Raw genomic sequence first — 27067 nt, forward strand, 5'->3', positions numbered from 1 at the left:
CCTTGTATGACATCAAGACATTTTCCTTTCTGTGTCTAATTTATTAGTGGACCTACCTTATGTCTCCCTTAAGGTTTAATTAATCCAGTCATCCATCCAGGCTTTAGCAGGCATCCACTATGCACCATTCACTTTTCCACCTGGTAGAAATGCAGATAAAACTGATCATTGACTGTAAGCAAATACCTAGCTAATGGTGCAAAGTGCAGGGTGCTAAAGAGGTCGAGAGGGAAGTGTGTGGGAGATGTTTAGTCTAGACTGCCATGGGGAGAATCAGAATGATGTATGAGCTTCTTGGCTAGGAGTATAGGAAGGAAGTGTTCAACACAGAAGAGGCAACCTGTCTGGGGGTGGGGATGGGGATGGGGAGGCAACAACCAGGATGCCTGGGGCCATTTATGCAGAAAGCTGAGTCATAAGTGGGATGACTTATGGTACTGTAGACTGTCTACCAGAGGCATTCTAGATCTGCCTTGCAAAATGTTGGGTTTATCAAGAGGTATCAGATATGGAGAGGGAAGTATATTCTTTTGGTAATTCAACTGAATCCAGCCAACTCCCTTGGGCAGGGTCAAAGGTGGAGTGGGATTGTGAAGATTCTCAGGGAACCTAGAAGTTCTCAGAATTTCCTGTTCAGACTGACCAGGTCTCAGGCACTATTATTCAAGCAGGCATGGTGACAGCTAGCCTGTGCTACCCCTCTCTGGAGGAGCATTGACCTCAGGGTGTTTTCTCACCTCCACCTGCCACAGACACATCTTAATCCTATAGGTCAGATGTGTCTGGTCCTAACCTCACCTCCTTTCCACTCCCAAGCTATGAATGCCCAGAGAGAAGAAAAGAAGAATAGAAAGAGGTGAAGGGTTTTCTTTTGTCCTGTGGGACATGGTAGAAATATTTTAGTCTCTATCAGTTTGAAAGCAGTTACATGATCCTGATCTTAAAGACAGTGGTACACGTTGAGTGGCGGTAGGGGGAGTGGGGGGAGAATGTAACTTAGTATTTGGAGAGCATTTATGGCCCAAGTATGAGGACTTAAGTTTAAATCCTCAGGATGGACCTAAAATGAGAAACATAGCTCAACCATCCATATCTACAGCACCTCTATGAGAAACAGGAGGAAGTTACAGGAGAATCACAGGAAAGCTCTTTGACCAGACTGCCACACAGGTTGTCTTCTGAGCTCCACATGTGTGCCTTTGCACATGAGTGCATGCACAGGCTTTGAAATAATTTAATAGATGAGATAAACAGTGTAGATTCCATGTGACTCTTGGAAGACTCAGAGCTGAGGATGGCTTCTCCTCAGGCTTCTTCTGATGCTCTCTCCTCACGTCATAGTGAACAATCTCCAGAACAAGTGTCTCGGCCATCTTCAAAAAGCTCAATTTAACAGTTGCATAATTAACCACAACGTTATAATCAGCATCACCACCATAGTTTGCTTTCTGTTGTTGTGATTAAACACTAGATAAAACCAAACTGGGGAGGAAAGTGATTGTTGCATCCTGAAGGTTGCCCTCTGTCATGGAGGAAGCCAGGAGAGCATTTCAAGCAGGAACCTGGAGGCAGGAGCTGAAGCAGAGGCTATGGAGGAATGCTGCTTACTGTCTTGCTCCTTGTGGCTTACTTAGCCTATTCTCCTATCCGCCCCAGGACCACTTTCTGAGGTGTGTCACTATGAACAGAGGATTGGGCCCTCGACATCAAACATTAACCAAGAAAATAACCCAGCTGGTTTGCCCATAAGACAATCTGCTTGAAATACTTCCTCAGTTGAGGTTCCCATTTCTGGGGTGACTCTAGACTGTGTCAAGTTGACAAAAACTAACCGCAACGATACTATCAACTTGGCACATAAACATATCACTATTAAATCACCCTCCTTTCCTTGTTTATCTCCAAGATCTCAGGTTAGCGTCACAATATAAAACACGGTGCAACTTTTAAAAGCTCTATCTTTTAAGAATCCCAACACTTTAAAAGTTCAAAGATCCCTAACTGTGGGGTCCCGTGAAATCTCACTATGTTACATACTTCACTTCAAAAGGAAAGAGCAAGGCATAAAAGCAATCAGATGAAAGCCGAACTAAATCCAGCAGTGCCAATGACTCTGTGTGCTGTGTCTGAGAGCATTCCAATGGACTTGGGAAGTCCAGTTATGCACCAATAACGCAACCGTGTTCTCAGACACTGGCTCTACTGCATTCAGTCACCACCCCTGGTTGAAGTTCCACAGTCCTGACATCTTCAATATGCTGTTGTTTGGGAATCTCTGCTGCAACTGAGGCCACACCTTCATTGATGGTCTCCTGGATTCTTTTCAGAGACTCTGCTGTTCCTGCCACCTCATGCCAGGCCTCAGTCTCTCTCTATGACCCCTTAAACCTTGCAGCTTCCATTCCACAGGGGAGACTCTTCCATATCATATGCAGCTTTTCACCATACTAGGCCACACCTTCTATGTGCTGGCCTGAGGAAATACTTCCAAGATTTCACCTCAATGATGCTGGTCTCTTATTAATTATACCTGATTCTTAGCCTCAGTCGACAAGAAATGATTGTCCCAGGAAGCAGAGGTTTCACTTCAATAGATTCCGAGTTTAAAACACAAGTGGACTTACAGAGTCTTTGCTTCTTTGTGAAACTTTAGAACTCGGGCCCATATCTCTCAATGGTCCTATTTTCCAAGATCACATAACAGCTCACGTAAGTTCTGAACACTCAGAAACTCTTCCAAAATCCCCTAAAAACTACATGGTCATGTCTTTTATAGTAATGCCCCACACTTAGAACCAATTCCTGCTTTCATTTGCTTTCTTTTGGTGTGATGAAACTCTGATAAAACAACTTGGAGAGGAAAGGGTTTAAGACTCTATTATCATGGGGAGCCCAGGCAAGAGCTCACGAGTAACCTGGAGGCCAGAAGTAGAGCAGAAGCCTTGGAGGAATGCTATGCACTGGCTTTTGCTCCATGGCTTGTCCAACCTGCTCTCTTATACCACACAGGACCATGAGATCAGGGGTGATATCAAGCACAGTTGCCTAGGCCTTCCTACATCAATCATCAATCAAAAAATCCATAACAGACTTGCCTACAGGTCAATCTGATTAAGACAATTCCCCTCTTAAGGTCTCCTTTCCCAGGTGACACAGTTTTGTACCAGTTTGACTATAACTAAGCAACACAGCATTCTACTATATGACCTCTGTCAGAGCTGGCAAGCCTTTGCACTTCATCTTCCATAAGTATTTACAAGGAAAGAAAAATAGTCACAGCAGAGCAGAGAAATTAACCCATACATGAGGTCATTATTTTAAGTCTGATAAGTAATTAAAATCTCCAAGAATCAAACCTCAAATTTTCCAGATTGTAAATGCTTATTTCTTTACCCAGTTTTACCTGGTACATGACCCCAAAATGCCAGATATCAGAGAAGGATCCACCTCACCTCTGATGAGACATTAATGAGACAATGTCTGGTTTTATTAAATGTTATAAATTATTCATAAACCATCTATTCTGGAAACTAAAATATAGACATTTTCATATTATAAGCATCAATACTACATGAGATTAGCCTGGGGGTCACCTAGAGGGGCCTAGGGGACCATCACATGTCCCAGAATAATTTGTGCAGAGTTGTTGCAAATGACACCCATTGGTGGTAGGAGACTACTTTTTCTTTGGGGGAGAAATATCGGTCTTTTTAAAAAGTTTATTTTCACAATCTTCCTTTGTTCCTCTGCCCTATGAAATAGGGCTTTTCCTATCATGAATATGTTAAATAGAAACGATGACTTTAAGGTACCCAAAATAAACATGATTTAACTCAGAATAATGCAATGAAGAGCTGTGCAAAATTACTTTGACATAAGAAGAAACCTTATTCCTTCAACTTCTGACTGTGTAAAATATACTTGGAGATGACTTTATTGTTTTGCTTATTGACAGAAACACATCAAAAAACACATTCACTCCCTGCGATGAAAAGGCCAAGCAGTCCCAAGATGCTTTGCATGTTGTGGGTGACACTGGAAAGTGTGTTGCTGTTCTTAGAAGCCTTTGTACAAACCTCAGAGAAATAATTCTCATATGAAAGAGCTGAATTAAGCCCTGGGCTGCTCACCTAGGAGCATTCTTAGCTCTCTTGTGTTTAATGAGAGTAAGTGTTCACTGTTCTAAAAGTGCCACCATGTGACTTCAGCTGCCCTTTGTGTCTTGGGTTGAGATGTGACTCCCAATTTCGCATGTTGAGGCCTGATCAGTGTGGTCCTGTCTGGAAGTGGAGTCTTAAAACGTCAGTCAAACCAATGAGGACCTTATGGTACGCTGTGATCAGAATGATTGGGTGTCTGGGTCTTAGGGTGGAGCCAACCTAGGAGTGGGATCATTGAAGAAAAAGGCAGGGGGTCCATTCAGAGTCCAGCCAAGCAATGCCTAATTCTGATATCATACCAGAGAAGCCCAGAGGATGTCTGGGCAGACTCTCCTCACAGCTCAGAGGAACCAGAAACGTTCAGCTCTTGTGTAAGGTTTCTGGCTTCCAGAATGAGAGACAAAGGATGTGTTTGGTGTAAAAGTTACCTATGTGTGATGTTTTGCTGCCTGGGTCTCCTGTTACCAGTTCCTTCCTGTTACCACGAGCTCGCATACAGCCATCTTCACTTCTCTACAGATTATCCACAGACTTCATGATTTGAAGCTTTTTCAGTGTTGATTAAAACAAAAGCATTCTCAGTGGCATGCTGGTCAGGTCAGCCTTTCCCTTCTCTTGGGGATGACTGTGGAGCCATGGCCTGGTGTTTATCTCAGAGGAAGGCAGTCCTGGCATCTTCACATTGCTTCTCTTTGTCCCTGGGTTTGAAATGCTCACTGCGCTGCATCTCAGTCTTTGCATTTATATGTCGATCTCTTTTAAAATGTAAATGTCTGCAACTGGAATAACAGCTTCTTTAAAAAAGAAAAGAGAAAGACATATTCATTTATTTTATGTGAGCACACACTCGCTGTATTCAAACGCACTAGAAGAGGGCATATATTGCAGGGCCTGTGGAGAGTGAGCCTCAAGGCTCTTGCTTCATTAACCTTTAACCCACCACGTGACCCTTTTCAGATGTCAACAGTTCAGAGGACCCCTCTAAGATCAATATATGCAGGGCCTCCCTCTTCTCCTGACACAACACACACTACATCTGAACAGACCCACCCTGCCAGCTGTACAGCAGACAGAGTTTAAACACCACGCATGGGCTATCACTTAATAAAATATACTAACAATATTTTGAAAAGGACAGGGTCGCATATTTAAATTCGAATTTGAAAACCCTAGAAAATACAGACATTTACCCTTGGGCCCATGAATTCTCTATGTGACCTTTTTCCCCACGAGAAGTGAAGTTTGGGAGATGAAGTCATTTGATGGCCAATTACTATAACTATTCAAAAGTCTGTATTTTATAAGATTTTTTTTTAAAGAGGCTGCTCTGAACCCAAGTCTTCCCATTGCACAGTCGCTTGGCCAAGGTTTGCTGGAGAGATGAACACTAAAGGCTGATTTTGCTAGTTTGTTCAGTTGAGACTGGCTGAATTATTATTATTTTGTTGTTGTTGTTGTTGCTGTGTAAACTTCTTCTTGGAACCTAAATAAAATGAAGCTTAGGCAGCTTAAGCAACATCTTTGAGGGACAACCGAGAGTAAACAGCCAATCAGGAAGCAAGCCTAGCTGAGTAGCAGCCAGCCAGCCCACATCCTGATCTCTGTTTCTGGGAAAACATTAACAAATTAAAAGCACTCTTTGGAGGAACAGCTGGCCCCAGGATTGGATCTGAAACTTGTGAGACAAGGCTGGCGTGCCATACTGTGTTGGAAACCAAGAGAATGCTGGGAAATAAATCCTAATTCTAATAACAGGGTTAAGTCACAGGAGTACAGTGACCTGGCTGATGGAGCAGCAGGGGGCCACACTGGGAGAGATTACACACAGAAAGACAGCGCAACAAAGAACTGTAACACAGGCTATGTGGGAGTCCATGTAAATCTGGAGGAACGATTGCATGTGTAAAGTGAGAGAAAGAGCTGATACCTGGTCAGATAAAAATCCAAAATTCCACCAGAAAGGTGAGACACCCCCTCCCCCATTCGCTGGGGGCTGAACCTTGGACAGCAACATCAGTTACTGTGTAGGACAATGTCATAGAACTTGGGAGGAGCCTGAGAGCCCTGCAGCTGAATGAAAGCAGCTAACTAGGCTGGTGGTGAGTTCTGGACTCTTGGATGTTTCCTCATACCCTGGGCTACTGTAGTGGCTATTCCTGGTTGTCAACTTGACAATATTTGGAATGAACTACAATTCGGAATTGGAAGGCTCACCAGTGACCCTTATCTGGAGGCTTGGAGATCCTTATCTGGATCTTGGTTTGAAGATCTTGAGCCATAGTGGCTATGGATTCCAGAAGATTGAATCTCCGAGTTAAGGAACACACCTTTAATCTGGGCTATGCCTTTCATCTGGGATTAAAGGTGTGGTGGAACACACCTTTAATCTGGGCTACACCTTTTGCTGGAGACAATATAAGGACATTGGAAGAAGGGAGTCTAGCTCTAGCTCTTGCTCTTGCTCCTTCGCCTGCTTGCTGCGTGAGACTGAATAACTGCTAGATCCTTGGACTTCCATTCACAGCTGCGACTGAACAATTGTTGGGAATTGAGCTGCCGACTGTAAGTCATCAATAAATTCCTTTATTATCTAGAGACTATCCATAAGTTCTGTGACTCTAGAGAACCCTGACTAATACAGAAGTTGGTACCAGGAGTGGTTCTAGAGTAACAGAAGTACAAGGATGAATCTTTTAAAATACTGGAATTGGCTTGTTGATCCACCAGCACTTTCAAATATTGAAACCTCTCCAGATTCTCTCCCTCCTGGGAGCTCAGAGAATTTTGAAGACCCATGGTTGAAACTATATTCCGAACTTAAAGAAGCTAATGCCCTTGATTTTCTTAATGAATTAGGTGATTCAGTGCACAAAGCTTTCTACAAGATGGGGAAAAAATCGAAAAATGATTTTACTGGCTGGCTGCTCTTAGTATCTGTGGAAAAAATGATGAATGAAAGGAAGGAGTTGTGTGATAAAATCGAAAGGCTCCAGACACAAGTAAACGATCTAAAAGTTGCTAAGTGTGTCCTTGAGGAGAATCTTCTCTCTTGTAGCAATAGAGCTCAAGTTGCAGAAAATCAAACAGAAACTCTCATTGTAAGGTTGGCTGAACTACAGAGAAAATTCAAGTCTCAGCCTCAGAGTGTGTCGACAGGTAAAGTAAGGGCTCTAATTGGCAAAGAATGGGATCCTACAGCATGGGACGGGGATGTGTGGGAAGACCATGTTGAAGCTGAGAATTTTGAATCCTCAGATTCTCAAGGGTTTGCCCCACCTGAGGAAGTAGTACCCTCAGCCCCACCTCTTGAAATAATGCCTTCCCCACATGAGGAAATTAATTTTGCAGAGTCTGCTCACGGCCCACCAATAGTTTCTTCTAGACCTGTAACCAGACTCAAAGCAAAACAGGCTCCTAGAGGGGAGGTAGAAAGTATAGTCCATGAGGAAATTCGCTACACTACTAAGGAGCTTAATGAGTTTGCTAATTCATTCAAGCAGAAACCTGGTGAATATGTGTGGGAATGGATTTTAAGGGTGTGGGATAAGGGTGGAAGGAACATAAAACTAGAGCAGGCTGAGTTTATTGACATGGGTCCTCTGAGTAGAGATTCTAGGTTTAATACGGAAGCTCGCATAGTTAAAAAAGGTGTCAAAAGTTTGTTTGAATGGTTGGCTGAGGTGTTTATCAAAAGATGGCCTACTGGAAATGACTTGGAGATGCCTGATATTCCGTGGCTTAGTGTTGATGAAGGGATTTTAAGACTTAGGGAAATTGCAATGCTAGAGTGGATATATTGTGTAAAGCATAATTGTCCACAATGGGAAGGTCCAGAAGATATGCCTTTCACCAGCTCTATAAGACGCAAATTGGTGAGAGGGGCACCAGCACATTTGAAGGGTTTTGTTCTTTCCCTTTTCCTTGTGCCAGATCTTAGCATTGGAGATGCTTCTGCTCAATTAGATGAATTAAATTCACTGGGTTTAGTTGGATCCCGAGGTAACAAGGGCCAGGTGGCAGCATTGAATCGCCGGAGACAAGGTGATCCTAGTTATTATAATGGACAGCGTAGACAAAAGAATGTTTATAATAACATACCCAGTAATGGTCAGCACAGGAGAGGTGAAATTTATAATGGCATGACTCGGTTGGACCTTTGGTACTGGCTAACCAATCATGGTGTTTCCAGGAATGAAATACATAGGAAGCCTACTGCATATTTGTTTGATCTGTATAAGCAGAAAAATTCTCAAACAAATGAAAGAAAGGCTACATTAGATCGTGGTAAACAGCCAAATGAAAGAAAGGCTACATTAGATCGTGGTAAACAGCAATCTCGGCCAGTGAGTCAATTTCCAGACTTGAGACAGTTTGCAGATCCAGAACCCCTTGAATGAAGGGGTGGCCAGGTTCCTCTGAGGAAGGATCTTGATAAGACACTCAAAGGTTTTGCTGTTACCCTTTCTCCAGTTCTTCCCCAGAGGGACCTACGGCCTTTTACAAGGGTAACTGTACACTGGGGAAAAGGAAATAATCAGACTTTTCGGGGTCTGCTGGATACTGGTTCTGAGTTGACACTGATCCCAGGGGATCCCAAGAAACATTGTGGCCCTCCAGTTAAAGTAGGGGCTTATGGAGGGCAGGTAATTAATGGAGTTTTGACTGATGTCCGACTCACAGTAGGTCCAGTAGGTCCCCGGACACATCCTGTGGTGATTTCCCCAGTTCCAGAATGTATAATTGGGATAGATATACTCAGAAATTGGCAGAATTCTCATATTGGTTCCCTGAACTGTAGAGTGAGGGCTATTATGGTTGGAAAGGCCAAATGGAAGCCTTTAGAGTTGCCTCTGCCAAAGAAAATAGTGAATCAAAAACAGTATCGTATTCCTGGAGGAATTGCAGAAATTACTGCCACTATCAAGGACTTGAAAGATGCAGGGGTGGTGGTTCCCACCACATCTCCATTTAACTCTCCTATCTGGCCAGTGCAGAAAACAGATGGATCATGGAGAATGACAGTTGATTACCGAAAACTAAATCAGGTAGTAACTCCAATTGCAGCTGCTGTACCAGATGTAGTTTCCTTACTTGAGCAAATTAACACATCTCCTGGCACCTGGTATGCGGCTATTGATCTGGCAAATGCCTTCTTCTCAGTACCTGTCCATAAGGACCACCAGAAGCAATTTGCTTTCAGTTGGCAAGGCCAACAGTATACCTTCACAGTTTTGCCTCAAGGATATATTAACTCTCCTGCCCTGTGTCATAATTTAGTTAGAAGGGATCTTGATCGTTTGGATCTTCCACAAAATATCACATTGGTGCACTATATTGATGACATTATGCTGATTGGACCAAGTGAGCAGGAAGTAGCAACCACTTTGGACTCATTGGTAACACATATGCGTATCAGAGGATGGGAAATAAATCCAACCAAAATTCAAGGACCATCTACCTCAGTGAAATTCTTAGGAGTCCAGTGGTGTGGGGCATGCAGAGATATTCCTTCTAAGGTGAAAGATAAGTTATTGCACCTGGCCCCTCCTACAACCAAGAAAGAAGCACAACGTTTAGTGGGTCTATTTGGATTCTGGAGACAACACATCCCTCACTTGGGTGTGTTACTTAGGCCTATTTACCAAGTGACTCGGAAAGCTGCTAGCTTTGTGTGGGGCCTGGAACAGGAGAAGGCCCTTCAACAGGTCCAGGCTGCTGTGCAGGCTGCTCTACCACTTGGACCATATGACCCAGCAGATCCGATGGTACTTGAGGTGTCTGTGGCTGATAGAGATGCTGTTTGGAGCCTCTGGCAGGCCCCTGTAGGTGAATCACAGAAAAGGCCTTTGGGATTTTGGAGCAAAGCTCTACCATCATCTGCAGACAACTATTCTCCCTTTGAAAAACAGCTCTTGGCCTGCTATTGGGCCTTAGTGGAAACTGAACGCCTGACAATAGGACACCAAGTCACTATGCGACCTGAACTACCCATCATGAGCTGGGTACTATCAGACCCTGCAAGTCATAAAGTGGGACGTGCACAGCAGCAGTCTATTATCAAATGGAAGTGGTATATACGTGATCGGGCCAGAGCAGGTCCTGAAGGCACAAGCAAGTTACATGAAGAAGTTGCTCAAATGCCTATGGTTTCTACTCCTGTTACAATGCCATCTGCTGCCAAGCATGCACCTATAGCCTCATGGGGTGTTCCCTATGATCAACTGACCGAAGAGGAGAAGACTAGAGCCTGGTTTACTGATGGCTCTGCACGTTATGCAGGCACCACCCAGAAGTGGACAGCTGCAGCATTACAACCCCTTTCTGGGACAACCTTGAAAGACACAGGTGAAGGGAAATCTTCACAGTGGGCAGAACTTCGGGCAGTACACATGGTATTACAGTTTGTTTGCAAGAAGAAATGGCCAGATGTACGATTATACACTGACTCATGGGCTGTAGCCAATGGATTGGCTGGATGGTCAGGGACTTGGAAAGATCACAATTGGAAAATTGGTGAGAAAGACATCTGGGGAAGAAGTATGTGGATAGATCTCTCCAAATGGGCAAAGGATGTGAAGATATTTGTGTCCCATGTAAATGCTCACCAAAAGGTGACTTCAGCTGAGGAGGAGTTCAATAATCAAGTGGATAAGATGACCTGTTCTGTGGACAATCAGCCTCTCTCCCCAGCCATCCCTGTCATTGCTCAATGGGCACATGAACAAAGTGGCCATGGTGGTCGAGATGGAGGTTATGCTTGGGCTCAGCAACATGGGCTTCCACTCACCAAGGCTGACCTGGCTACAGCTGCTGCTGATTGCCAGATTTGCCAACAGCAGAAACCAACACTGAGCCCCAGATATGGCACCATTCCTCGAGGTGACCAGCCAGCAACCTGGTGGCAGGTTGACTACATTGGACCACTTCCTTCGTGGAAAGGACAGCGTTTTGTTCTTACTGGAGTAGATACTTATTCTGGTTATGGATTTGCCTTTCCTGCACGTAATGCCTCTGCTAAAACCACCATTCACGGACTGACAGAATGCCTCATCTATCGTCATGGTATTCCACACAGTATTGCTTCTGACCAAGGAACTCATTTCACAGCCAGAGAAGTACGACAGTGGGCTCACGATCATGGAATTCACTGGTCTTACCACATTCCCCATCATCCTGAAGCAGCTGGGCTGATAGAAAGATGGAATGGCCTTTTGAAGACGCAGTTACAGCGCCAATTAGGTGGTAACAGCTTGGAAGGCTGGGGCAGAGTTCTTCAGAAGGCAGTATATGCTTTGAATCAGCGCTCGATATATGGTACAGTTTCACCCATAGCCAGGATTCATGGGTCCAGGAATCAAGGGGTGGAAAACGGAATAGTTCCACTTACTATCACTCCTAGTGACCCTCTAGGAAAATTTTTGCTTCCTGTCCCCATAACTCTAGGTTCTGCTGGCTTAGAAGTTTTGGCTCCAGAGAGGGGAGTGCTCCTACCAGGAGCTACAACAAACATTTCATTGAACTGGAAGCTCAGACTTCCCCCTGGTCATTTTGGGCTTCTAATGCCCTTAAACCAACAGGCTAAAAAAGGAATAACAGTGTTAGGAGGGGTGATAGATCCAGATTACCATGGGGAAATTGGATTACCTCTTCACAATGGTGGTAAGCAAGATTATGTCTGGAGTGCAGGAGATCCCTTAGGGCGTCTCTTAGTACTACCATGTCCTGTGATTAAAGTCAATGGGAAACTACAACAGCCTAATCCAAGCAGGATGACAAAGGACGCAGACCCATCAGGAATGAAGGTATGGGTCAATCCTCCAGGAAAAGAGCCAAGACCTGCTGAGGTGCTGGCTGAAGGTGAAGGAAATACAGAATGGGTAGTAGAGGAAGGTAGTTATAAATACCAATTAAGGCCACGTAACCAGTTGCAGAAACGAGGATTATAAAGTAATATGAATGCCCATTGTAAATTTACTAATGAGTTTGCGATTGTACGAGGGATAGTTATATCATGTTAGGCGTATTTACAACCTTGTTATTGTTTCATGTGAACATGAGATATTATTTGTGTCAAGTTGACAAGGGGTGGATTGTAGTGGCTATTCCTGGTTGTCAACTTGACAATATTTGGAATGAACTACAATTCGGAATTGGAAGGCTCACCAGTGACCCTTATCTGGAGGCTTGGAGATCCTTATCTGGATCTTGGTTTGAAGATCTTGAGCCATAGTGGCTATGGATTCCAGAAGATTGAATCTCCGAGTTAAGGAACACACCTTTAATCTGGGCTATGCCTTTCATCTGGGATTAAAGGTGTGGTGGAACACACCTTTAATCTGGGCTACACCTTTTGCTGGAGACAATATAAGGACATTGGAAGAAGGGAGTCTAGCTCTAGCTCTTGCTCTTGCTCCTTCGCCTGCTTGCTGCGTGAGACTGAATAACTGCTAGATCCTTGGACTTCCATTCACAGCTGCGACTGAACAATTGTTGGGAATTGAGCTGCCGACTGTAAGTCATCAATAAATTCCTTTATTATCTAGAGACTATCCATAAGTTCTGTGACTCTAGAGAACCCTGACTAATACAGCTACCTTGGTCAAATTCTGCAAAGTGAGCAAATTTCTGAAAAGAGAGAGAGAGAGAGAGAGAGAGACAGACAGACAGACAGACAGACATGTATTTTTAGAGGCCCAATAACCTAAACCAAGCTGTCATTAGGGATGTGCACCCTCTGAAGATCTTATTCAGGGTCCTCTATACTTCTTCAGCTTCTGACAGCTCCTAAAGTATACTTATCGCTGCATAGCTGTTTCTGTCCCTCATGGCCTCCTGATACGTCCTCTCTATGTTTCATATTATTCCCGACCCCCCCCCCTTTTTAATAAGACACAAATCTTTGGATTTGTGGCCTCTCTTAGTCTTATCAAACCTGACAGGAGCCACTTTTGAATAGTGGTCACCCCCGCTGGCCTTGGTTGTTTGGAGATAGAAATTTCTTCTCAAAAATCACACATAGCCGCTGACAAGTTGTATCCTCAACAAGTCACAAAGAAAACAGCATTTCCACCTCTGTGGTCTCTCCAGGCACATTTGACTTAAGCCTAATCATGAAATTACCAGGTGCCTTCGACACAGAACAAATAATCACTAATCCTGGACATCCTTAAGGTCATAGCCAACAAGGAATACCCCAACCATGGCATGTAAGGGGATCTTGGGACACAGCCAACCGCTGTAGTACATCTTCAATGGGATCCTGGAATAGGGGGAAGACTTTGAGTAATAGTAACATATCAACATTGCCTAATTCAAAAACTACAGAAGAGCTGGATGTGGGGCAATATACAAGCTTTTTACACTGTGATCATAATTTTTGTGTATTACTGAAAGTAATCTATAATTAAAGGGTTATTAAGAAAATATAAAGAAGACATGTCTCTTCAAGGTTCAGACCTTAATGCCATAGTCATCTCTTCCACCTCATCCTCCAGCTCTCGTTGACTACTGGATTGGATCTCAAATAGTCCACAAAGGCTCCAGTGTGGAATGCCTGATGTCTAGTACCTCTGGTGGGATGGACTTCAGGAGGCTAGTCTCAGTTTGAGAAAGCCAGCCACTAGTGTGTGATTTTTTTTTTCTGAGACAGGGTTTCTCTGTATAGCCCTGGCTGTCCTGGAACTCACTCTGTAGACCAGGCTGGCCTCACACTCAGAAATCCGCCTGCCTCTGCCTCCCGAGTGCTGGAATTAAAGGCGTGTGCCACCACGCTCGGCATGTCTGATCTTGAGACTTATACTAAGGTCCCTGCCACCTCTTGCAGCTTTACTCTGCCATGTACTGCTGCTGTACCAAACTATCTCACCGCTGGACCAAGGCAACAGGGCTGTGAAACCCCCACACTGAGTTCTCTGTGACAGAAGCCAATATAAACCTCTCCCCAACATGATCTGATCATGGCAGCCATACCACAGCTAGGGAGCATAGATGAGCACATGGCTGTACTTCCTTTAAATCTGGACTCGGGGGCCAGGAAGCTACTTATGTTCCTGGTCTTTAGAACCTGTCTCTGATGTGTGATGAGTCACCATCTCAGTGTGAACCTGTACTGGGCTGGACCACATAGTATGGGTTTTTTTGTTTTTTGTTTTTTTGGGTTTTTTTTTTTTTTGTAGTTATTGTTTTTGCTTAGCATAAACACGTGTTTTCTAAATTGGGTTACAGAGCCCCAGGGTAGATTCTAAATAGGAGAGAACAATGTAGGTTTCTGAGGTAGTTGAATTACAAAATGTTTACAACCCCAGTCTTGACATTGCTACAAAAAGACAAGAAAAAGTAAACCGTAGACTTTTTTTAGCCACCCCCCCCCTTTTTTCTTTACATAAAACTCTGAATTCTAGAAACTGGCTGATTTGTCAAAGTAACTTTGCTGTATCATTAGTGATCAACTTCTTGCTTGATTTGGTGGCTGTGCTGTGACAGGTGATAGTATGGTTCCTACAGTCCCACCAGGGCAGGTGGCCCAGCACCAACAATTCCTGCTGCTCTGTCCTGAACAGCCGCACTTGTGGCACCGCAATGCTTGTGTGAGGCTGGGATGTGGCCCTTTCTGAGTGTACTGCCATCCTCCTATGGCACCTTCTCCCTTGGCACCCCCTCCCCTCTGCCCTCCTCCTGCTGGTTACCCTCCTCCCACTGCCCTCCTCCTGCTGCCCTGCTCCTGCTGCCCTGTCTTGCTGCCCTGCTCCCGCTGCCTAGGAGCAGAGAGACTTCAGTGGGCTTCCTTGCTGTGCCCCAGTCTCAGGAATAATAGGTTTATACGTGTATAAAACACTGGGTTTCACCTTGGCGTCTTCATGCAAAAGTGTCATGGATTTATTCATCCGTCCTCCATTGCTCTCTCACACTACAGGCCCCTCTTGGCTCCCTGGTTTTCTTCTTTTCCCCAAATTTTCTCCCTTCTATTTTCTCATGATATACACATGTATATGAACATAGTCAGGTATACACACTTATTTACGTGCATACGAATGTTTGTTTAGGTTCTGTGTGCAAGCAAAGATGTGACATTCGTCTTAACTCTGGTAACACAATGATCTTCAGTTCTACCCATTTTTCTGCAAATGGCAGACATCATTACATTTGTTTTAAAGACATATTTTCATTATTTAAGCACATAGACCCAGTCCCTACCATTGTTGCTCTAAAAGAGCCGGTGGTTTGGACTGATCTCCTGGCTCAGGATCCTTGCCGACTGTGCACTTCTAGGTGGAGCTGTGTGCTTTACACCCTGTTTTTTTTTTAATCCCAAAGACCTCAGCAAATATTTGTGGAACCTCAGCAAATAATTGCAGAAGTCTGCCGCATGGGGCACACTCATGCTCTTTCTTCAGACACCAAGATGGTTTTCAGGTTTGGAAAATAATTCCAATTCAAAAGTCTGTGAGTGTGGTACAAGTCACACACCTCCAGATGCCTTGAACCCAGCGGACGGGGCTGATCGGCTCCTGGGTGGGCTGTGGAATGGAAATCATTTGGAAGTGGATAAAAAGTGCCCAGGACAAAGTGACCACTCCTGGCAACCCAGCAAGGGAAAGAGGCTACAGTCTGCTTTAACACTATGGCTGTCACCAACCTCTAGGTGGTTTCTCCCTGTCCCTCTGAAACCTGGCTTTGGTACTCTTCCTTCCAGCAACTGCCCATCCTCTTAGCATGCCTCTGACACAGTAGTGATGTGCTCCACACTGCTTTGAGATGCCTTTCAAGCAGGAGTCCATGGCCATCATGATCCATGGCATTAAGCACAGGTCCGGTGTTACTTAGGATTTGATACCGCTGTGTAATGGACACTAAAGCCATAATGGCCTACTGAGACTATGTGACTAGAGAATCCAGGTGAGGACCCTAGGTACCCTCCTGGGAGGGGCCTCATGCAGACTTATCAATGAGGGCTTCATCTCCAGCTCGAACACTTAATGAAACAGCGTATACCCTTCTTTTACGTTCTTGAAACTCAGATGTAATTCTTGGAGCATTAGTTAGCATTCAGAAGATTTTCAACCTAGTGCAAAAATAAAAATGTGAACTGTTGCCTGGAGAGCCAAACACGGAGTCATGTAGTCTCTCCTTGATAGTCTTCACCAAATCCTGGGGTTCTGGTGCCTGAGAAATCTAGAATTAATGTTAGCCAGGGGTCTGGGAGATGGGCCAATGAGCAACACAGGGTTTGAGGAAATATTCTCGCTGGCTGATCACAGGGAGAAAATTTTATGGTTTCGTGTTTTAATTCATATTTCTCAGTTACGTGTTCTTTTTAAATTCTCTGAAGGGAAAAACATGGTAAGAATATTCACAGGCCAGTTAGTTCAGACACCCTGGTAGGGGGTTGGAAGGGGGAGATGCCGTGGACAGGAGACTGAGGTTAGGACTAGCACATCAACTGTCTGCAATGCTAAAATCTGCCTGTTCAAATTAATTACCTCTGAGGAGCGTTTATCAGAATGAAAGTCTCAGATGTGATATTTTTAGTCTATGGAGTTAAAGTGGTACCCAGGAGCCACTGAGAACACTGAAAATAGCCAGCTTGCTGCTTAGAGCTCTTTAAGGGGAGTTACTCAGATTGTAACAAAAAAACACCCATAAATCTATGCGCATATATATTGATTGTGGCTTCCCCTTAAAAATGGCTCTGTCCTAGTAAGTTGGCATATTTCATAAACAAACCAACAAATTATTGATCTGTGGTACATTCTAGAAGTCCCACGAAGAATCTGGGTTGCATTTAAGTCCATGCTGCACCTAAGGGCTGAGGATCTCAGAAATGAAAAATAGATTCCCCAAAGAAGCATGGGGTGTCTCTAGCTGCCGTTTCCTCCTTCCCATCCTCTCACTGGGGAACTCTGTGTCCATCACGCTCCAGGATGTGTTGAATAACGACATCAGTACCTTGACTCATTCCTCAGAGAACTTCCATAATTAAGGTCTTTGTGGCCTGAATTTAATAATCACTTTGTGAAAGCTATTGTCTAGAACTTCCTTTGTTTAGACAAATTATTTGTAAATTTACCCATTGTTGGGGTGTGTTCTATTAAAACCTTACTGATGAAACAGATTTTAAAGCCACTGTTCTTTCTTTTTTTTTTCTTGTAGCAGAGAAACATTGTTGAAACCTAATTTGTTAATAATATTAAATTGATACCCAATATATGATCTATTGATCCCCCAAAGAGAAAGCTTCACTGCTCTTTCATGGGATGTCTCTCTTTTAAGGGAGTGAGGTGGGCTGTGTTATAGACTATGAAATATCAGTTGAACTAACCAGAAATATTGTAGCTAGTATGAAGAGAGCCACTCTGCTTTGACTGAAAGCATCTGTATTCGTGGAAGGCCAAGGGCAGAATTACTGTTGTGTAAGTACATTTTAATCTATATTCCCAACAACTTGAGAGGATGATTTCAAAGCTAACCTGGGCTACAAATATAGAGATAGATACCTATTTTTAGTGAAGAATAATATGGAGATAAGGACTTAAAATGCAGCCATCACTTTTCAGCGCAGAGCTGAAGAGACTGGATTCAGCATGCTTAAGTACCACAGATGTCCCGCAAACCCACCTTCATAACAATTAAGATACAGAGCCAGCTTCGGTGCTCATCAGCAGATGCATAAAAATGGGGCCCTGAGGAGCTGAGGGGATTTGCAGCCCCATGCGGGGAGCAACTGTGTCAACCAGCCAGACTCCTGGAGTTTCCAGGACTGGACCACCAACCAAATAGTACACATGGAGGGACCCGAGGTGCTGGCCGCCATATATGTGTCAGAGGATGGCTTTGTTGGATATCACCTTGCTCCTGTGGGAGTTTGATGCCCCAGTGTAGAGGAATGCCAGGGTGGGAAGGTGGGAGTGGGTGGGTGGGTGGGTGGGTAGGGGAGCACCCTCATAGAGGCAGGGGAATGGGGCATGGGATAGGGGGTTTCTGGAGGGGAGACCTAAAGAGAGGATAACATTTGAAATGTAAATAAAATATGCAATAAAAGAAAAAATGTAGTTTCCTCAAAGTATCCTATATTAGCAGAATATGGTTATAGAATATTGATCATTGGAAGCTGGGAAGGATGTGTTAAGTGGTGATAGGGAAAGAGAGCCTGGTTTTAGTACTGCAGGCTATGTGTATGTGTGGGAGTGCCACAGTGCACGCCCCCAAGGTGCTTGAACGAATTGGAAACCACCTAGGGGATGGCTAAGCACACATCTGGGTGTGTCTGGGAGCATATTCCCGGGGAAGAGCCACACCATATGTGGACTGCACCATCCTGGTGGGTGAGGGATGGAGGGATGGAAGTGGAAAAAATGGGAAATACAGCGAGTGCCTCTCAGAGCTGTCTTTATGGGCTGATAAAAATGTAAGCCACATAGAGCAATGGAATCAGGAAAAAGAGGCTGGCAAGATAGCCCCATGGAGAAAGCATTTACTGTGAACCTGCGAATCAGAGTTCAGACTCCCAAGGGTCCACAGAATGCCGCAACAGCTTGACAGTCTCCTGCAACTCCTGTACTAGGTGGAGACAGATGGTCAAGGCAGACAAGACGAGCTGCAATTGGTGATCTCTGGACTCAGCAAGTAGCTCTGCCTCAGCAAATGCAGTAGAAAGTAGGCAAGGAAAACTCCTGGTGAAAACTCTGTAAACTCGAGACTTCCTCAGGAACACAGCCCCTGCACACTCAACAGTCTCAGCACCTGTCAGCCTCGGAGCTGGCGTGCTGACAGTAAACATTCACAGGACACTAAACTGGAAATCCTGGCTTCAGATCTTAGTTACAGCCCGCACTTCCACCATCCCCTTTGATGGGTAACTGTGGAGGCTCACAGCGTGTAGCAACAGGGTGCTTACCCACAGAGCCCAAAGTGAGAGAAAATTAAGTCACCCGGGGCTTCTGGGGTTCTGCTAATGACTTCTTGGTGTAGTGGTTTGCAGCAAGCAGTGTTTTCACCACCTTCAAGCGTGTCATTCTCTTCCTGGCTACATGAGCATTGAATCAGCAGATATCGCCCTCTGAGGAAGGGTCTCTGACATGAGAAGCACGGCATCCAGCCGCCCTGGCAGGCTCAGAACACGCTTTCTGGTAACTCATTCATCTTACTGGACCTCACTGTGCCCGTTGTCCCCTGCGAGATCCAGCTGAATTACCTTTCAGGGCCAAAGGAAGGTTTAATCTTGCAATGTGCTTGTGGCTCTCCAAGGAGAAAGTGTCCCACAACAGGGACAAGTAAGACCCTTTGCAATCTCTCTCTACGTGGACAAAATGTGGACGGGGGAGATTAATTGGGCATAATGTTGAGCCAGAGGTGGAAGTTCAAGGCTTGGAATAATCTCAGAGGCCCTCGTGGCTGACCTGAATGAGCACTCTGTGATTTCCCTGCTCAGGGCAGCCTGGCAAAGTGCCGTCCCTTCGTGATGGATGTCACTGGGCTATGCATCCCGTCCTCCTTGCCTGGTGCCTGCCTTTTCTGCATTCTTGGTCGGGTACCTGCAGTCACATGGCCTCTCCTTCCTCTTGTCCAATACTTACATCCACAGTCTGGATCCTTTGGCACTGAGCATGGTTTGGGTAAAGGTCTCTAAAGCAGTGTTTGCGGATGAATGGAAGAACAGATACAAAAGGAAACACCTTCTGGGCCTCTGGTCTTGACTGGAAAACCCTAGGTCTGGGTGAGAGAGGCCTGTGGCCTCTTGTCGACCTCATGCCTGCAACTTTCCAGTGTGCAAGTGGCACCCATCATTATTCAGCCATTATCTTACTATCCAGGCTAAGGGAACTGTGGGGCTGGCTTCCCGAGTACATAGTTCATTGAACCACAGCGTCAAGCTTCACTTTATATAGAAGAGCGAGGGATAACTAGCACAGGACACATCTCTGCATCGTTCTTGCAATGCCTAGGACCAATGTGAGGTTAGACACTGACATTACCACTCAAATGAATATGAGGTTGGCTGGACCGAATGCACTTTCTTAGTATCTTGGGAAGATCCGACAGAATAGAAGGGACTATTTAAATTTGGGGAAATGTTACATTAAATGATAAAACTCAGGACGCACATCCTGTATTCCCTGTCATAAGGGGGGACCCAGTGTCTGATCCTTATATTGCGTATTTATGTGGGGGTGAGCGTGTGTGGGGGTGCAAAACTGGAATGAGATCCAGGATAGGGTAATAAGGAGGCTTTTAAGGAGGGATGGGAGGATAGAGGAAGATGGATGGCAGGAAAGGGGGGCAATCCTAGGGAAGGGGACAGGGAGACAGTAGGGAAAGAGTTAAACATAAAAGGTGGGCATGACTATAACCCAAGAAGAGACTGCAAGCTTATGTCTCTGCGGAGTGATAGTAAAACACAGTCCTGAAATGAACTAAACTTGGAATTCTCAATAGACTGAGAGTTACCAAGTTACCACGTAGGCTTACATGTAGGACAATCGCGGTGGGCAATGAGTGTCTCGATTAGACTACTCACACCTCTAAGTGAGACGTTGCCTCTAGGAGTTAAATCCCACAGCTTCCTGAGTTCCTGAGGACAAGGACAACATCCTTCTGAATAAAGTAGACGGATTAAGTTGAGGCTGTGCAAACAACATGCAAAATGCACTGCTGCATCAAGTTAATTCCAAATAAATTAAAATGTTCACAACACTTGGAAGCTGCAAGACATGCTATCCTACCGGAGTCTCGGGCATGTGCCAGGCAGGGGCCGTTCCTGGGCACAGTCAATTCGTTTGTTTTTCTTTTGATGCCAACACATAAGCAAAGCCTTAAAGACATATTTAGCAATTAAAAAATGTGGTCCATTTCTTAGTCAGAGAGGAAGGCCTCTTCTGAGACCCTGGATTTGAAGGTCTCCTCACCCAGTTTTCCTTCCCAGTCAATGACTTCCTTTAATCAAGTTCTGTATTTCCACTTAAAAGGCCAATATGTGCTAATAAAAATAAAATCCCATCTGTAAGAAAAGAAATCAGTGTTCAAAGCCTCAGGATGGCTGGATGTTTCTACTGCCAGAAATCAGACCAGGGTTCTCCTTTTCCCATCTGACCCTTCCCTCCACCTGCCTCTGTCAGCAAGCTTGCACAACAGAGCAAGGTCCTGAATGGCCTCTTGTCCGGTGGGCTGTTAATGAAAGACCTATTCTTATTGCTCAGATGTCAGCCTAGCGCAGGAAGCTGCCCTCTGGGGTATTCCACTCCCTTATTCAACTGTGTTGACAGGATCATGGTGGAAAGGCTCAGCTCGATGAAGTGAACTTTCTATTCAGAGTGTGAAGCACTGCTTTGATAATCACACAGTTTTTCTCACTATGTAGATCGTAGTGAGCTGCTGGGTGCTAGAACACACCCTCTAAGCTAGATTGTGATATCTTGATCTTGACAGAACAGAAAATCCCTCCGCAGCTTCCGAGGGGTCTCGCTTGTCTCTATCTTAGCATTTATGCCCACCCATTCTCCATACCTGAACTTTTAACATACAAGAGTTGTCTTAAATGTGGGTTGACTTCTCCCTAAAACATGGGAAACAAAGGTTTACCCAGTAATTCCACCCTCTTCCCTCACTGCAACCCAGAAGAAATTAAACTGCTGTCATTTGTTGTGCGATGCTTTACGAAGCCCAGAGGCATCTCAGACACACCGGAGGGGAGACAATCGCACTGTCTCTTGATAACATACACCATTTTCCGTGTTTGCAAATTTATTTGTTTCAGAAACATTTGCTGTGTGTATGGTGGCTTGTAGGTCCTGAAGGGAGATGACAGCAAGGATGGAGTTAAATAGTATAAAGAAGTTAAAAATGTATCCCTCTGCACAACCTACAGAATGATCCTTGCACATTTGCCTAAGCTGGAAGAACATATAAAATAGAAAGCATTTCTTAGAGAGATGGGTAAGGATGAGAGACGAGGAAGAAATGGGTATGTGGCTGTGGCCACTTGGGGAAAAACTGTACATGTTTAGTATTGTCAAGCAGGAAGTAAGTCAGTATTTCCTTCATGTGTGTTTGCAACATAGACAATAAGCACAGCATATATATGCCTCAAGCATACTCATACTTTAAAGATGGTCAAAGAAGACAAAAACCTGGTGGCATGGGCCTGCAATTTCAGCTATCCACACAGCAAGAAGAGGAATTGCAAACTCATAGCCTGTCTGGGTTACAGAGTGAGTTCAAAGCTAGCCTGGGCAATGTGGGGAGGCCACGTCTCCAAATGAAAATTAAAAGGAGCTGGGCATGTGGTTTGGTGGTAGAGCATTTGTCTAGTATGGCGCAAGGTCCTAGGTTCAGTTGCTAGTAGTACAGAAAATGGTAGGACGTGGCTTCCAAATACCAAGAACCAGAAAATGCATAGAAGTGTGAATTACTTCAGTAATGAAACAGCAGCCAAAGACCAAAGCCACACAGCTGAAAGACGGCAGAAACTCATACAGGACCTGCACAGACAGAACGAACCAAATACAAATCACAATGCCACAACAGAAAATTGAAGTCAATGGGAGAGTGTAATCTATACTGTGTAAGACTGGTAGTGTGCACTTCAGGCCATAAAACTCTAATTAAGCAAAGGTTGAGAAAGTTCTGGAAGGTAGAGAATTAAGAATATGGATGAGACTCTGGTTTCTCTATAGAAGACATTAAATTAAAAGTTATAAAGACACTCTTTTATTTATGTTTTTACTGGTCACTTTATTTACTTACATTTCAAATGTGATCCCGCTTCCCCGTTTCCCCTCCTCAAATCCCCTACCCACTCCCTCCTCCCCCTGCCTCTATGAGGGTGCTCTCCCATCTGCCCACCCACACCTGCTTCAGTGCCCTAGCATTCCCCTACCCTCGATCATCGAGCCTCCACAGGACCAAGGGGCTCTCCTCCCACTGATGCCCGATAAGGCAATCCTCTGCTACACATCCAGCTGGAGCCATGGGTTCCCCCCATGTATACGTATAAAGACACTCTTAAATCACAAAGCCACACACAACAGTTGTTTCCTAGGAGGAAGTTCAGGCCTTGACAGTGAGAAGCCCTGATGGACTTCTCATACAAAGGAAGACCTTTGTCATCTAATGTACATAGGCTGGCTCCCATGTCAGTCAGTCCATGGCTTTGCTGTCTGGTTATAATTCAAAGTCAATGATATCAGAAGCATGCGCTGAGCTAAGTCACAGAAGGGACAGAAATGTGGGTGACTGAGTGAGAGGGAAAGACAAGAAGTCTCTGAGCAGACCCCGTTAGCTCCTTGGGTACTCTCTCTAGCTCCTTCATTCAGGGCCCTGTTCCATCCAATAGATGACTGTGAGCATCCAACCCTATAGTAGGAACAACAATATGAATTAACCAGTACCCCCCAGCTTGTGTCTCTAGTTGCATATGTAGCAGAGGATGGCCTAGTCGACCATCAATGGGATGAGAGGCCCTTGGTCTTATGAAGATTCTATGTCCCAGTACAGGGGAATGCCAGGGCCAGGAAGCAGGAGTGGGTGGGTTGGGGAGCAGAGCCGGGGGAGGGTATAGGGGACTTTTGGGATAGCATTTGAAATGTAAATGAACAAAATATCTAATAAAAAAATGAAAGAAAAAAAAGAAGTCTCTGAGCCAAGGGTTCTGTGGAGAGAGGGAGTTGGAATGGGGGGTCAATGGGAATGGCGGGGCCTGCCGCGTGTGAGCACAGACCAATGAGACCTCATGAAGGCCAGTTGCAGTAAAACTGAGTTAGCGCGAGGGGCAGGGGGTGGCGCTTTGGTGAGTTCAGCACTGACCTGAAAACTCATCATTAAGCCATCCCCAGTGATGACACTGGTGGGAAGAGACTTTGCCACTGCTGGCTAGTTCCACCAGAGGGAGAAGGACGATTTCAACCTAGAAAAATCAAGAGAGAGGACCCAATAAAGACACACCCCAAATTCAGTTATACCAAAAACAAAGATACCAAATTTTTATAGTGTAGAGTTTACCAAATTATAGGAGAAATCCAAGGAAATCATGAGATTTATCTAACAATGCCAACTGTAAAATGAAGAGCAGCAGAATGTACCAAGAAAAAGAAAATGAATTTTCTGTAACCAATTTAAGTGCCATATTTAGACATACATTATATATATATATATACATATATATATATATATGTATATATATGTGTGTGTGTGTGTGTGTGTGTACATACGCACACACACACACAATCTTAGGCTCTCTGTAATCTAATACTTCCTGTGAGAAAATGGAAGCCTTAGCAGCAGGTACCAGAGCTCATCTGACTAGGCTGCCAGAACAGTGTGGGAGATAGATGGCCGAGAGGGAAAGAGAGAGAGAGAGAGAGAGAGAGAGAGAGAGAGAGCGGTTCATGGGGGGAGTCAGGGATAGACTCTGAGACACTTTAAACTGTTATAAAATTATAGTAATAGTAGACTAGGATTGGCTCAGTACAATATTACCAATTACTTTTACTATTAAAATTGTTCAGACTTTAAACATGTATTCTTATGGAAAATATTAGAACACAGGAGAACATTTAATTAATAATTTGCCCTAATGTCTGAATTTCCCTATGGATGTATATACCTCTCTCTCTCTCTCTCTCTCTCTCTCTCTCTGTGTGTGTGTGTGTGTGTGTGTGTGTATGTATATATATATATATATACATATATATATATATAAATCTTGAATCTTTGTCATATATTAATATTATTAAATATATATTATACTTGTAGTGAAGAATCTATTGCCAGAGCAAAAGGTCCCTGAACTGTTCAAACATCTTGAAAACACTCGGGTTCTAGAACACAGAAATCATGATGGTGCTTTAGATATGATCTGTTCTAAATCCAGACAGTTTTATAAGCTGGGATGCTTTGCTTTCCTCTATGTGCATGTGTGAGAGAACGTATTCCCTCCAACTCCTAGAAGGTGTATGTTTGTCTTGTAGGATGTGGCAGAGTATGTTCATGCATAGGGCACATAAATATTAATATTGAGTTGAGAGAAGGCAGTGAAGGGGAGAGCACACCCCAGTGAGAAGCCTGCTCCGGCTCTAACCAGCTGTGTAATCGCCCAGAGATGCTCAGCTCCTGAGAGCTTCCGCTTTCTCAAGTGCAAAATTTGGAAATTAGGCTTAGGACTTTGCAAACTCCTTCTCCGGGTCACAGGCCACGGGTGCCTTGAAGTTAGATCCTTCACAGAGCAGTTGCACCACGCCGGGACAGCCTCCTCCCACCCTGCAGTTTAAATTGAGAGAGATCCCTGGATCTTTTCCTTCTGAGTCAGCTGGGAAGAGAGAAAAATAACGTGGAGAACCCTGTGGTTTCGGGAGGTAATTGTGACAATTTCACGGGCTGTTTGGGAGCAATCGTTTGGTTTCCCTGGTGCTTCAGAACATTTGGGGGCTTTCCTAACGTGCCTGCTTTCTTTTTCGTCCTCAGAGTGGCTCGATGCTCTAATACTCGAATTTAGAAGACAGATGAACAATGAAATAAGCGAGACGGCACTGCTTCCTTCATGAACTGTAAATGAGGAAAGAGTGAACGCTGTAATTGTGACTTGGGTTCCTCTGGATTACACTAGCTCCTCTTCCTCTCGTGATGTCCAGCTGCCCTGCAGCGCCTGGGAATTTACTTAAAACATGCATTCAAAATCTTTATTAAAATACATTCAGCAACACAAAATCAAACGGCTCATTTCTCTTCTTGCCTCTCCCCCCTACTGTAAAGCTAAATTGGACCGCGGCCAAGGTCTCTAAAAAGCACTGTGGCTTTTAGGGAAATCATTTTTCCTTTGTGAGCAGCGGGGAATTTCACAGACCCCTTTGCTGGCCTCAGCGAAGGGGAAACAGTGTCCGTGCTTCCGAAGGCGGACGCTAGGTGGCAGCCGAAGACAGCCTTTGCCCCGTTGGTGCACCGCAGCTGCCAGGGTGCGAGGCAAACATTCTTTAACAGTTGGAACCAATAAAAATCAGCTTTTCCTCTTAATTACTGCTAAGTGAATACCTTCTGATACAGCAGTCAGATGGCAAAGCTGATTACGGAGCAGGCAACTTGCGCTTGAGAGCTAGAAGTCTCTAGAGTGAAGTTCCCTTAAAACCCTTCTCATACCTGAACCGTGAACAGCATTGCTGAAGTCGGGGGAATCCCAACTTCAAAGACAGAACAGTGGATCTGACCTCCTGAGTAACCTCCTTAAACCTGAGATTTATTTAAGGGGAGTGGTAACAGGAAAAAATAAAATAAAATAAAATTAAAACAATCCAGATGCGCTGCAAGTCCTTCCTCTGGAGAACGTTGGCCTTAAGTTTTCTGTGTTTTTATTTTTCTTTGGGTAGGGTCGGTGGGGAGACAGGGGCCTTTTGTAGTCTTGGACTCTATATGAATTTGAGACAGTCTCTGCCACCTGAGACTTGTCCCTAAAACACAAACTAAAATGCGGATAGTGCCTTCCTCCTTATTAAACACATCACTCCAGGCAAAACCCAGGCAGCCCCAACAACACAGCTATTGTGCCAATGGGCAGAACCATGTCTCGAGCAGCGAGCAGGGGCATTTCCCCAGTATCGAGCAGTCCTCGTAGCTTCTGATAAATTATGCCCATCACTCAAAGGTAACAAAAAAAACCTTCATGCAGACGGGAGGGTCATGGAAATCTAAGGACAAATAAACACTTCAGGAAGGGTCTGGGGTAGACAGAGATCTCAACGGGACTTGAAAAATAAGTCTCAGTGAGCCCTTGTCTTCCCATTGCTGTAAAGAGACACCACGGCCAAGGCAACCCTTTTAAAGGACATTTAATTGGGGCTGGCTTACAGGTTTAGAGCTTCAGTCCATTATCATCGCAGCAGGAAGCATGGCAGCATCCAGAGAGGCATGGCGCTGGAGAAGGAACA

General features: G+C 44.6%; 1 long non-coding RNA gene across 1 annotated transcript; it reads right to left on the reverse strand.

Moving 5' to 3' along the window:
• Nucleotides 1–61: 61 nt before the first annotated feature.
• Nucleotides 62–27067, reverse strand: Gm40997. The gene is made up of 3 exons (XR_873655.1): nucleotides 26988–27067; nucleotides 23958–24057; nucleotides 62–140 (listed from the first exon to the last, which is right to left on the reverse strand). It is a non-coding gene; the product is annotated as a predicted gene, 40997 (long non-coding RNA).

Source organism: Mus musculus, chromosome 13 (assembly GCF_000001635.26).
Source record: "Mus musculus strain C57BL/6J chromosome 13, GRCm38.p6 C57BL/6J".
Classification (NCBI taxonomy): domain Eukaryota; kingdom Metazoa; phylum Chordata; class Mammalia; order Rodentia; family Muridae; genus Mus; species Mus musculus.